Source organism: Rutidosis leptorrhynchoides, chromosome 1 (assembly GCF_046630445.1).
Source record: "Rutidosis leptorrhynchoides isolate AG116_Rl617_1_P2 chromosome 1, CSIRO_AGI_Rlap_v1, whole genome shotgun sequence".
Classification (NCBI taxonomy): Eukaryota; Viridiplantae; Streptophyta; class Magnoliopsida; order Asterales; family Asteraceae; genus Rutidosis; species Rutidosis leptorrhynchoides.
This window is the reverse complement of record NC_092333.1, coordinates 404165830-404177932: the sequence shown is the minus strand read 5'-3', so window position 1 is coordinate 404177932 and position 12103 is coordinate 404165830. Positions and strand designations below refer to the sequence as shown.

The 12103-nt window shown below is 32.1% G+C and overlaps 1 non-coding gene across 1 annotated transcript; it reads right to left on the bottom strand.

The window, feature by feature from the left end:
• Window positions 1-10267: 10267 nt before the first annotated feature.
• On the bottom strand, window positions 10268-10374 carry LOC139887280 (small nucleolar RNA R71). The gene has a single exon (XR_011773118.1). It is a non-coding gene; the product is annotated as a small nucleolar RNA R71 (small nucleolar RNA).
• Window positions 10375-12103: the final 1729 nt, after the last annotated feature.

Sequence of the window (12103 nt, the reverse complement as noted above, 5' to 3'; positions counted from 1 at the left end):
GTCACCATGTGTAGAATTTGTCCTTTGATTTCATAATCTGGCGCATTAATGTCTGGATGAGTAATTGCGTGACCTTGGCCAGTGCGTTTAGCTCTCATTCGGTCTTCCATACTTAAAGGTTCCAGATTCTCCATAATTGAATTTGTTGAATCGGTATCACTAGATGATTCTGATTTAATGGTTCGTTCCTCAACAATCTCTGTTTGAATGACTGGTGGCTCCGGAGGAAAGTTTAGTGGTTCAGGATCTACGAACCGTTCCTGAATATTCTCCGGATTCTCAATTGTGAGGTTGGGTTCAAAAAATGGATTATCGGAAATTTGAGCTGAAGTACTTGGTTGACTGGATGACGATTCTAAAGAAAAATCAACGGCGGTTATATTTGCTAAATGTCTTGATCTAGTTACAGGTGGTGAACGTACAAAAGGTGGTGAACGTCTTACTCGGTGCATTCACTGAATATCCTATTAGTTTTAAAAAGGAAAGAAAAATTATAATAAGTTATCCAATCAATAGACTTTTCTGATTTTGCCCACGTTTCGAATAGCCAAAAGATGCAGCAGAGGGGCAGGATTCGTTTGGTCTCAATATAATTGAGGACTGTTTGGCTCCAATAACCCGGTCCACGTACAAATCCAACTATTACTACGAACCAGAAAATTTTGATGTCTATTAATTTAACCACTTAAAATAAATTTTCGTAATTTTAAGAAATTTAGATAAGAAGTAGAATAAAAATCTATGTCCTAAAACTAGAATAGCGAGAAATAAGAAAGAAAAAGAGTTCGTCGAAAAAGGTCGAAAAAGAAAAATGGTTGAAAAATAAAAGGTGACGAAAAAATAAAAGAAACTTATAAAACTTAAAAATACTTGACTAACCTAACCTTATTACTACAACTAACTTAAAATTATAATCGCAAATTGAGATTACTAATTGGAATGATAATTGATACATAGTAAAAGGTGTCTAAAAATATTAAAGCTTACAGGAAAAACTAAATCCCAAATGGAAATAACTTAAAAAGAAACTAAAACTTAAAAAGGCGTAGCAAAATTCTAAAGCACCTAAATCTTAGTCTAAAGAAAAAGCACCTAAGGAATTCTACGGAAAAGCTTAAAAATCTAGGAGTAAAAATGACTATGGCAAAAACTAAGTTTAAAACTAAATATGAGCTAAAAATACAAAAGTTACGCTAAAGAGATTAAAAAGGGACAAAATATAAAAATATACAAAAAGTTGTAAAAATTACAAATATTATTTTTATATTATTTATTTGATAAAACTACTAATTTTACAATTTAATTAAACTATTTTAACTAAAATATAAATTAAATAAAACTTAAATTAAAAATAAACTTAATTATAATAATAATAATAATTAGGGTTAATAATAATAATAATTAATAATCCGTAATAAATGCTGAATTAGGGTTTTGTCGCCTGTCAGAAAATCTCCGCGAGTCGCGGTAATCAATGCAGCAAACCCCGCGAGTCGCGGGGTTCAGAAATTCAGATCTGAAACAGTTTAAAATTTACGCGTTTTTTTTCTTCTGTTTTTATATTTTCTATTTATATTATCTTATTAAAATATTTATGTAATCTAAATAAAACTTATCTTTAATAATTAAGAAAAAAATAAAATACTTTATAACAATAAAAAAAATAGATTTATATATATGTATTTTTTTCTTTTTTTCGGTTTTTTTTATATTTATAAAATATATTTATAAAATAAATTAAACAAAACTCATATTTTTACAAAATAAAACTTATATTTATTAAACTCCTAAAAATACATAAATTTTTGTTTTTCTTTTTATATTTTCGAATAATTAAAACGTATTTTTACAAAAACGAATTTTAATAAAAGTTAACTAAATTTTTTTTTTTTTTTTATTATTATTATTATTATTAGTGTTGCGCTTCCGGCTTTTAAGAGAGATCCCCGGCAGCGGCGCCAAAAATACTTGATGTCAAAGCTAAGGGATACGAAATAGTTTATATTTTACTAGGAAAAACTATTAAATATGCTACAATTTTACACAAGATATTTATTTATTTATAGAATGGATCTACTTAAACCTTGCTACAACACTTATAGGCAGTGTACCTAATCGTACAGTAGTGTAGTCTTTAGTAAGTCCGGTTCGTTCCACAGGGAATCTTTTTTAAGCAAAGCTCAACGCTATATTAGTTTACTTTTATAAAAATACAAATATATATATATAAGTAATATTATTATTATAAAGGGGGGTTTTTACCGTTTAATGACCGGTTTGTCGATTTTAAAACTTTAGTCGCAGTTAAAACCAAATGTAAAATATTAAATAAATAAAAGACTTAATTTAAAGCGTAAAATAAATAACGATAATGAAATTGCAATAAAAGTGCGATAAAATAAAATTGCGATAATTAAAAAGTACGATAATTAAAAATGCGATTAAATAACAATAAATAAAAGTGCGATAATTAGAAGTGCAATTAAATATAAAATAAAGGAAATTAAATATGAAATAAAAGAATTATGCTTATTTAAACTTCCGTAATCATGATGTTTGACGTGTTGATTTTAGTTTTATGCCCATGGATTAATTGTCCTTTGTCCTGGATTATTTAATATGTCCGTCTGGTTTTTGTCCATAATAGTCCATCAGTCATAAATATAAAGTGCGAGTGTCCTCGTCAAATTATCCTTATACCCGAAGTTAAATATTCCAACTAATTGGGGACTTAAACTGTAACAAGATTTTAATACTTTGTTTAATAATTACACCAGGATGTCGACTGAGTGTAACCCAAGGTTTTAATATTTTGTTATCAATTATACTAAGTGTCCTTTGTACATAATTTCACCCCTGTTTTAATTATTCTAGTGGCTATTAATCCATTCCCGTGTCCGGTTAAATGAACGATTATTCGTACATATAAATACCCCGCCCATCGTGTCCGATTGAGTGTATATGGTAATTTATAGGGAAGCCTAATTGTAAATCTTTATATTAACATTAACAAACTATCATTTAGTTAAACAAATATAAAGCCCATTAATAGCTCATAGTCTAATTTCCACAAGTGTCGTTCTTTTGTTCAAACCCCAATTATGGTACAAAGCCCAATTACCCAATTTTAGTAATTAGCCCAACATCATGATTACTTCGTTTTAAATAAGCATAATAATAACTTAGCTACGAGACATTAATATAAAAAGGTTGAACATAACTTACAATGATTAAAAATAGCGTAGCGTTACACGGACAGAATTTCGACTTACACCCTTACAATATTCGCTAACATACCCTTATTATTAGAATTATAATTAAAATTAAAATTAAAATTAAAATATAAATTATAAATATAAATATATCGTATGAATGAGGAGAAAAAAGATGATTAAAATGATCAGATTTCGGTTTGCTTTATAGGGAGTTTCAAAACTGGGGGCTCCGCGACTCGCGGCCATTTTGGCCTTCAAACTCCGCGAGTCGCGGAGAATGAAATTACAGCTCAGTCCCTTGGAGTCTTTCTCTGCCGACGATTTTTATTTATAAATATAATATATATATAATTAATATAATTAATTATATATTATATTATATTTATATACATAGTTAACTTGTAATTTTTAGTCCGTTGCGTCGAGCGTTAAGAGTTGACTCTGGTCCCGGTTCCGGATTTTCGAACGTCCTTGCGTACAATTTAATATCTTGTACTTTGCATTTTGAATCTTGTACTCTTGTAATTTCGAGACGTTTCTTATCAATAATTGGAACCTTTTTGATTGTCTTTTGTACTTTTGAGCTTTTTGGTCGTTTGCGTCTTCAATTCGTCGAATCTGTCTTTTGTCTTCACCTTTTATTATTTAAACGAATATCACTTGTAAATAGAACAATTACAACTAAAAGCTTGTCTTTCTTGAGGAATAATGCTATGAAATATATGTTTGTTTTTAGCATTATCAATTGTCTACATGAAACCTATTTCAATTAATCAAGTCTTAACAAGTTTGATTGCTTAACATTTTGGAAACATTTAATCATGCAAATATAGTTTTCATTTAATATATAATCATGTAAAAGTTTGGGTCACTACAGTACCTACCCGTTAAATAAATTTCGTCCCGAAATTTTAAGCTGTTGGAGGTGTTGACGCATCTTCTGGAAATAGGTGCGGGTATTTCTTCTTCATATGATCTTCACGTTCCCAGGTGAACTCGGGTCCTCTACGAGCATTCCATCGAACCTTAACAATTGGTATCTTGTTTTGCTTAAGTCTTTTAACCTCACGATCCATTATTTCGACGGGTTCTTCAATGAATTGTAGTTTTTTATTGATCTTGATTTTGTCTAAAGGAATAGTGAGATCTTCTTTGACTAAGCATTTCTTCAGATTCGAGACGTGAAAAGTATTATGTACATTGGCAAGTTGTTGAGGTAATTCAAGTCGATAAGCTACTGGTCCAACACGATCAATAATCTTGAATGGCCCAATGTATCTCGGGTTTAGTTTTCCCCGTTTTCCAAAATGAACAACGCCTTTCCAGGGTGATACTTTAAGCATGACCATGTCACCGATTTCAAATTCCAAATCTTTTCTTCTAATGTCCGCGTAGCTCTTTTGCCGATTCTGAGCGGTTTTCAACCGTTGTATAATTTGGATGATTTTCTCGGTAGTTTCTTGGATTATCTCCGGACTCGTAATTTGTCTATCCCCCACTTCGCTCTAGCAAATCAGAGACCAGCACTTTCTACCGTAAAGTGCCTCGAATGGTGCCATCTCAATACTCGAGTGATAACTGTTGTTGTAGGAAAATTCTGTTAACGGTAGATGTCGATCCCAACTGTTTCCAAAATCAATAACACATGCTCGTAGCATGTCTTCAAAAGTCTGTATCGTCCTTTCGCTCTGCCCATCGGTTTGTGGATGATAGGCAGTACTCATGTCTAGACTAGTTCCCAATGCTTGTTGTAATGTCTGTCAGAATCTTGAAATAAATCTCTCATCCCTATCAGAGATAATAGAGACTGGTATTTCATCTCTGGAGATGACTTCTTTCAAGTATAGTCGTGCTAACTTCTCCATTTTATCATCTTCTCTCATTGGAAGAAAGTGTGCTGACTTGGTAAGACGATTGACTATTACCTATATAGTATCAAAACCACTTGTAGTCCTTGGCAATTTAGTAATGAAATACATGGTAATGTTTTCCCATTTCCATTCTGGGATTTCAGGTTGTTGAAGTAGACCCGATGGTTTCTAGTGTTCAGCTTTTACCTTAGAACACGTCAAACATTCTCCTACGTATTTAGCGATATCAGCTTTCATACCCGGCCACTAAAAGTGTTTCTTGAGATCTTTGTACATCTTTCTCGCTCTGGGATGTATTGAGTATTTGGTTTTATGTGCTTTCTTAAGTACCATCTCTCTCACTTCTCCAAACTTTGGTACCCAAATTATTTTAGCCCTATACCGGGTTCCGTCTTCTCTAATATTAATATGTTTCTCCGAACCTTTGGGTATTTCATTCTTCAAATTTCCCTCTTTTAAAACTCCTTGTTGCGCCTCCTTTATTTGAGTAGTAAGGTTAGTACGAATAATTATATCCATAGCTTTTACCCGCATAGGTTCTCTGTCCTTTCTACTCAAAGCGTCGGCTACCACATTCGCCTTCCCCGGGTGGTAACGAATCTCAAAATCGTAATCATTCAACAATTCAATCCACCTACGCTGTCTCATGTTCAGTTGTTTCTGATCAAATATATGTTGGAGACTTTTGTGGTCGGTATATATGATACTTTTGACCCCATATAAGTAGTGCCTCCAATTCTTTAATGCAAAGAAAATAACGCCCAATTCCAAATCGTGAGTCGTATAATTTTGTTCGTGAATCTTCAATTGTCTGGACGTATAGGCAATTACCTTCGTTCGTTGCATTAATACACAATCGAGGCCTTGCTTTGAGGCGTCACAATATATCACAAAATCTTCATTCCCTTCAGGCAATGACAATATAGGTGCCGTAGTTAACTTTTTCTTCAACAATTGAAATGCTTTCTCCTGCTCGTCTTTCCATTCAAATTTCTTCCCTTTATGCGTTAATGCAGTCAAGGGTTTTGCTATTTTGAAAAAATCTTGGATGAACCTTCTGTAGTAACCAGCCAGTCCTAAAAATTGGTGTATATGCTTCGGAGTTTTCGGGGTTTCCCAGTTTTCAACGGTTTCAATCTTTGACGGATCCACCTGAATACCTTCCTTGTTTACTACGTGACCGAAGAATTGAACTTCTTTCAACCAAAATGCACACTTTGAAAACTTAGCGTACAATTTTTCTTTCCTCAACAATTCGAGCATGATAGTGCTCCAAATAAACATATATTTAGGCACAATATCCTTCCAATATGTAAAGCTTTTAGTTACTATTGTTCTATTTTTATGTAATAATCGTTTAAATAAATAAGTGCGAAGACAAACAAAGAAAACGACGATTTGAAGACGCAAATGACCAAAAAGCTCAAATGAACAAGATATAATTCAAGTGGTTCCATTTATTGATAAGAAACGTCTAAAAATGACAAGAGAACGAGCCACGGAACGCAAAGTACAAGATATCTCCGCGTACGAAAGGACGTTCGAAAATTCAGAACCGGGACCTGAGCCAACTATCAACGCGCGACGCAACGAACCTAAAATTACAAGTCAACTATGCACAAGAATATAATATAATATATATAATTAATATAAATTATATATATTTAAATAAAACGTCTGCAAACTAGAAAACAAAGTGATTGAGCTGTATCCAGCTGGCCATACGATCGTATGGCCTGGCTGCCTTATTCCCATGCGATCGCATGGCAGGGAAATGGTGGCCAGGTCTTATAAATTGCAACGTTTTCAGCGAATGTAAAACACATCTTTTTCTTTTCCTTCTCTGTAACAAAATATATATATATATATATATATATATATATATATATATATATATATATATATATATATATATATTTATAATATTAAGTTTAATAATAATTGGGTTATTGTAAGAAATGTTTTAAGGTTTTATAAGACGGAACTCTATCCGGGTAACGCTATGCGATTAATCACCACTGTAAGCTATGTTCTTCCCTTTTAAATTAATGTCTTGTAACTAAGTTATTATTATGCTTATTTGAGCCGAAGTAATCGTGATGTTGGACTTAAAAATTAAGATTGGGTTATTGGATTTTGTACAATAATTTGGGTTTGGACAAAAGACCGACACTTGTGAACATTGGACTATGGACTATTAATAGATAGGGGGTATTATCTAATAACGAATGACAACTCGTTGGAATCTGTCGAACCTATCTTCAAATTAGTTAATCTAATAATTATTAAATGATTATGAATGTTCTATTTAGTGACGTTTATACGACATCTGTTACAATCATTTAATTTAATCAATTGGATTGGGTAATTTATTATTCATTATGGCCAAGTGAATAAATTAATGTATTATGGACTAATTAAAACAGGGGTGGATTACATACAAAGATAATTGGTGTAATTATTAACAAAGTATTAAAACCTTGAATTACACGCAGTCGATAACCTGGTGTAATTATTAACAAAGTATTAAGACCTTTTTACAGTTCAAGTCCCTAATTAGTTGGAATATTTGACTTCGGAAATAAGGTTAATTTGACGAGCATTTTATAATTATGACCGATGGACTATTATGGACAAAACTAGATAGGTATCAAATAAACCAGGACAAAGGACAATTAACCCAAGAGTAATAAATTAAAATCAAAACGTCAAACATCATGATTACGGAAGTTTAAATAAGCATAATTGTTTTATTTTATATCTCATCGTACTTTTATTTATTGTCATTTATTTACTGTCATTTATTTACTGTCATTTTAAATTATGTTATTTATTTTACGCATTTTAATTATCGTCATTTATCTTTACGATTAAAATATAAAATCGACAAACCGGTCATTAAACGGTAAAACCCCCTTTTTATATAATATTATTACTACTTATATATATATATATATATATATATATATATATATATATATATATATATATATATATATATATATATATATATATATATATATATATATATATATAGTTGTTAAAAATATAGCGTTAAACTCAGCTAGCTCCCTGTGGAACGAACCGGACTTACTAAAAACTACACTACTCTATGATTAGGTACACTGCCTATAAGTGTTGTAGCAAGGTTTAAGTATATCCCATCTATATAAATATATAAAACTTGTGTAAATTGTATCACATTTCGCCGTATTTCGTAGTAAACAATAATAGTATTTCATACTACACCTCGCACACATCAAGTTTTTGGTGCCGCTGCCGGGGACCCGGTGAAATGCTATATTTTTACGCTATATTTTAATAAAACTATATTTTTATAAAAATGTATTATTTCTTATTACGTAAAAATATTTTGTATTTATTATAAGTGTAAAAAAAATTTAAAAAAATTAAAAAAATATATATTTTTCAGACTTTATATATAAAATTAATAAGTATTTTTATTTTTAGATTTTAAAAATATAAGTTTATATAAATATTTTGTAATATTTAGAAAATTAAAATCATAATAATAATTAAATTGAAGTTGGGCCGAAGCCTGCCAGAAGCTCGAACCATTTCTGTATTATTGGGCCATGCGATCGCATGACCCTGAAGAGTAATACTCATGCGGTCGCATGAGGTATACTGACAGTCCAGAAGCCTCGGACTCATTTATTACGCGTAGGGTTTTAATATTTTAATTATTATTAATTAGAGTTTTATATTTTATTATTTAGTTTTAATTTTAGTTTAATTTGTAAAATTAAGTTTTATTAGTTTTATTAATTATATGAATTTAGTAATTTTATATAAATAATATAGAAATAATATTTTTATAAAATTTGTATTTTTATCATTTTAGTTATAATTTGTATTTTTATTATTTAGTTAGTTGTTTTTAATCGTATCGTTCGTAATTATAGTTTTAAGTTTAGTTTTGCCATAGTTATTTTTATACTTCTAGATTTTAGGCTTAGCCGTAAAATCCCTTAAGTGCTTTTTCTTTAGAATTAAGATTTAGGCGCTTTAGAATTTTGCGACGCCGTTTATATATTTTAGTGCCTTTTAAGTTATTGCCGTTTTGGATATAGAATTCCTTTTAAGCTTTAATACCTTTAGGCGCAACTTTTTAGTCTTAAGTTTTTAAACTTTTTAGTTTCGACGCTTTACTTTATTATTATTATTTTTTGACCTTTTATTTTTCAACGTTTTACGACGCACTCTTTTTCTTTCTTATTTCTCGACACTCTAGTTTTTAGGACATTGAATTTTCTTTAAAACTTCGACGAAAAATTATTTTAAGTGGTTAAATTGATAGACATCCAAAATTTTCTGGTTCGTAGTAATAGTTGGATTTGTTAGTGGCGAGTTGTGGGCTTCCGATTTAAAGGGTCCTGGCTACCTGCTGCATCTATTGGCTATTCGAAACGTGGGCAAAATCAGAAAAGTCTATTAATTTGATAACTTAAATAATTTTTTATTTATAACTAATAGGATATTCAGTGAATGCACCGAGCAAAACGTTCACCACCTTTCATACGTTCACCACCTGTAACTCGATCAAGATATGTAGCTAATATTGCCGCTGTTGATTTTTCTTTAGAATTATCATCTAGTCGAACAAGTACTCCAATTCAAATTTTCAATAATCCATTTTTTGAACCCGACTTCAAATTTGAAAACCCGGAGGATATTCAAGGACAATTCCAAGATCCTGAATCAATAATCATTCCTCCTGAACCACAAACCGTTAAATCAGAATCTTCTAGTGATTCGGATTCGACAATTTCAAATATGGAAGTAATTGAACCTCTAAGTATGGAAGACCGAATGAGAGCCACACGCACTGGTCAAGGTCACGCTATTATTAAGCCAGACATTAATGCGCCAGATTATAAAATCAAAGGACAAATCCTACACATGGTAACTAATCAATTCCAATATAGTGGTACACGAAAAGAAGATCCAAACGAACATCTTCGAACCTTTAATAAGATCTGTACTTTATTTAAAATCAGAGAAGTTGAGGATGAACAGATCTATCTCATGTTGTTTCCCTGGACTTTAAAGGGAGAAGCCAAAGATTGGTTAGAATCGTTACCTGAAGTGGCAATTGACACATGAGATGTCTTAGTTGAAAAATTTCTTAAAAGATTCTTTCCGGCATCTAAAGCCGTGAGACTTCAAGGAGAAATTGTTACGTTCGCGCAAAAGCCAAATGAAACATTATATGAGGCATGGACAAGATTCGGAAAGTTGTTGAGAGGATGTCCTCAGCACGGTTTCGACGTTGCTACACGAAAAAACATGGACACAGCAGCTGGTGGTTCCATTATAAAGAAAACGACAACTGAAGCTCACAAAATCATTGATAACACAGCCTCCTACTCGCATGAGTGGCATCAAGAAAAAGATATTTTTCGTTCATCTAAAGTGGCTAGAGCCGATTCTAGCCATGACTTTGATTCCGTTTCCACAAAAATAGATGCCTTCGAGAGACGAATGGAAAAGATGAATAAAGATATTCACGCAATATGAATCAGTTGTGAGTAATGCGGTGGACCACACTTAACAAAAGATTGTCATATTGAGCAAACGATGGAACAACGTGAGAATGTTTCCTACATGAACCAAAGGCCGGGAAATAATTATCAAAATAATTATCAACCACCAAGGCCAAACTTTAATCGAAATCAAAACATTCTTTACAATCCAAATGGACCCAATAATAACTCGTATAACCAACAAGGTCTGAATAACCAACCAACTCAAAACAACACTTTTAATCAACAAAGACCTAGCTTGTATAAACCACCACAACAAACCGAAGAGAAAAAGCCAAATCTGGAAGAAATGATGGCAAAGCTAATGGAATCTCAAACACAATTTATTACATCTCAAACCCAAACAAATGAGAGGTTTGATCAGTCATTAAAAACTTAACAAGCTTCCATTTTGAATCTAGAAAAACACGTAGGTACTCTTGCTAGCATGATGAGTAAGAGGGAACAAGGAAAGCTACCGAGTAATACTGAAGTAAATCCTCGGAATGAGAATGTTAATATGGTATCAAAAAATTCTGAAAGACCAGCACCAGAAGATGGGAAGGTTTTAGATGTGAGTAACAATGAAGAAGTTACAACACCACCACCACCACATGAGTATGTAAAGCCAGTGGTGGCACCATACAGACCACCCATCCCGTTTCTAAGAAAAGGAGTTGAGTATGAGCAAGTGATAGGTAATAAAGTTTTTTATACTTCTAGAAAGAAGAAGAAGAATAAGAAAGTGCAAGAAACAAAAACCGTAAAAATAAACCCGGTGAAGACAGTTCCACCAAAACCTCCACCCAGGTTGGGTGATCCGGGTGAATTTATTGTTCCTTGTCTACTTAGTGATTGTGTCATGTATGATGCACTAGTAGATTTAGGTGCGAGTGTGAGTGTTATGCCTCTTTCATTATATAAGAGATTAGGAGTAGGTGAGTTAAGTCCAATAGAGATGAGTGTTTGACTCTTTGATCAAACCATTAGGCACCCAATTGGAATTGTTGACAACCTACCCGTTCAAGTGGGTAATTTAACCTTTTTAGTCGAATTTATTGTCATTGACATAGAAGAGGACTCAAACATTCCTCCAATGATAGTGCTTAGCAATAATAAAATGCCTAAGTGTGGGGAAAATGAAGTAACACCTGATGATGACCTGATAACAAAGAACCCCATTGTTGATACGAAATTAAATGACTCCGTTATTAATAGTTCAATGAAGAAACTTATTAAACGGATTCGTGATGCTAGAACCAAGGGGAGCTTTAAGTTATGTAACCGGTTAGTATCCAATCTATCGCCTAAAGAAAAGGCGAAACTAGTTGAATTTGTGGATATTACACAGGAATCCGACCAATGGCTTAAAGCAAAAGTCACAGATATGTAAGTTGATTATGGTCCAAAAGAAATTGACGATGAAGTTAATCACAATTTTGACACCACAGTTACCTAAGTGTAGGGAGAT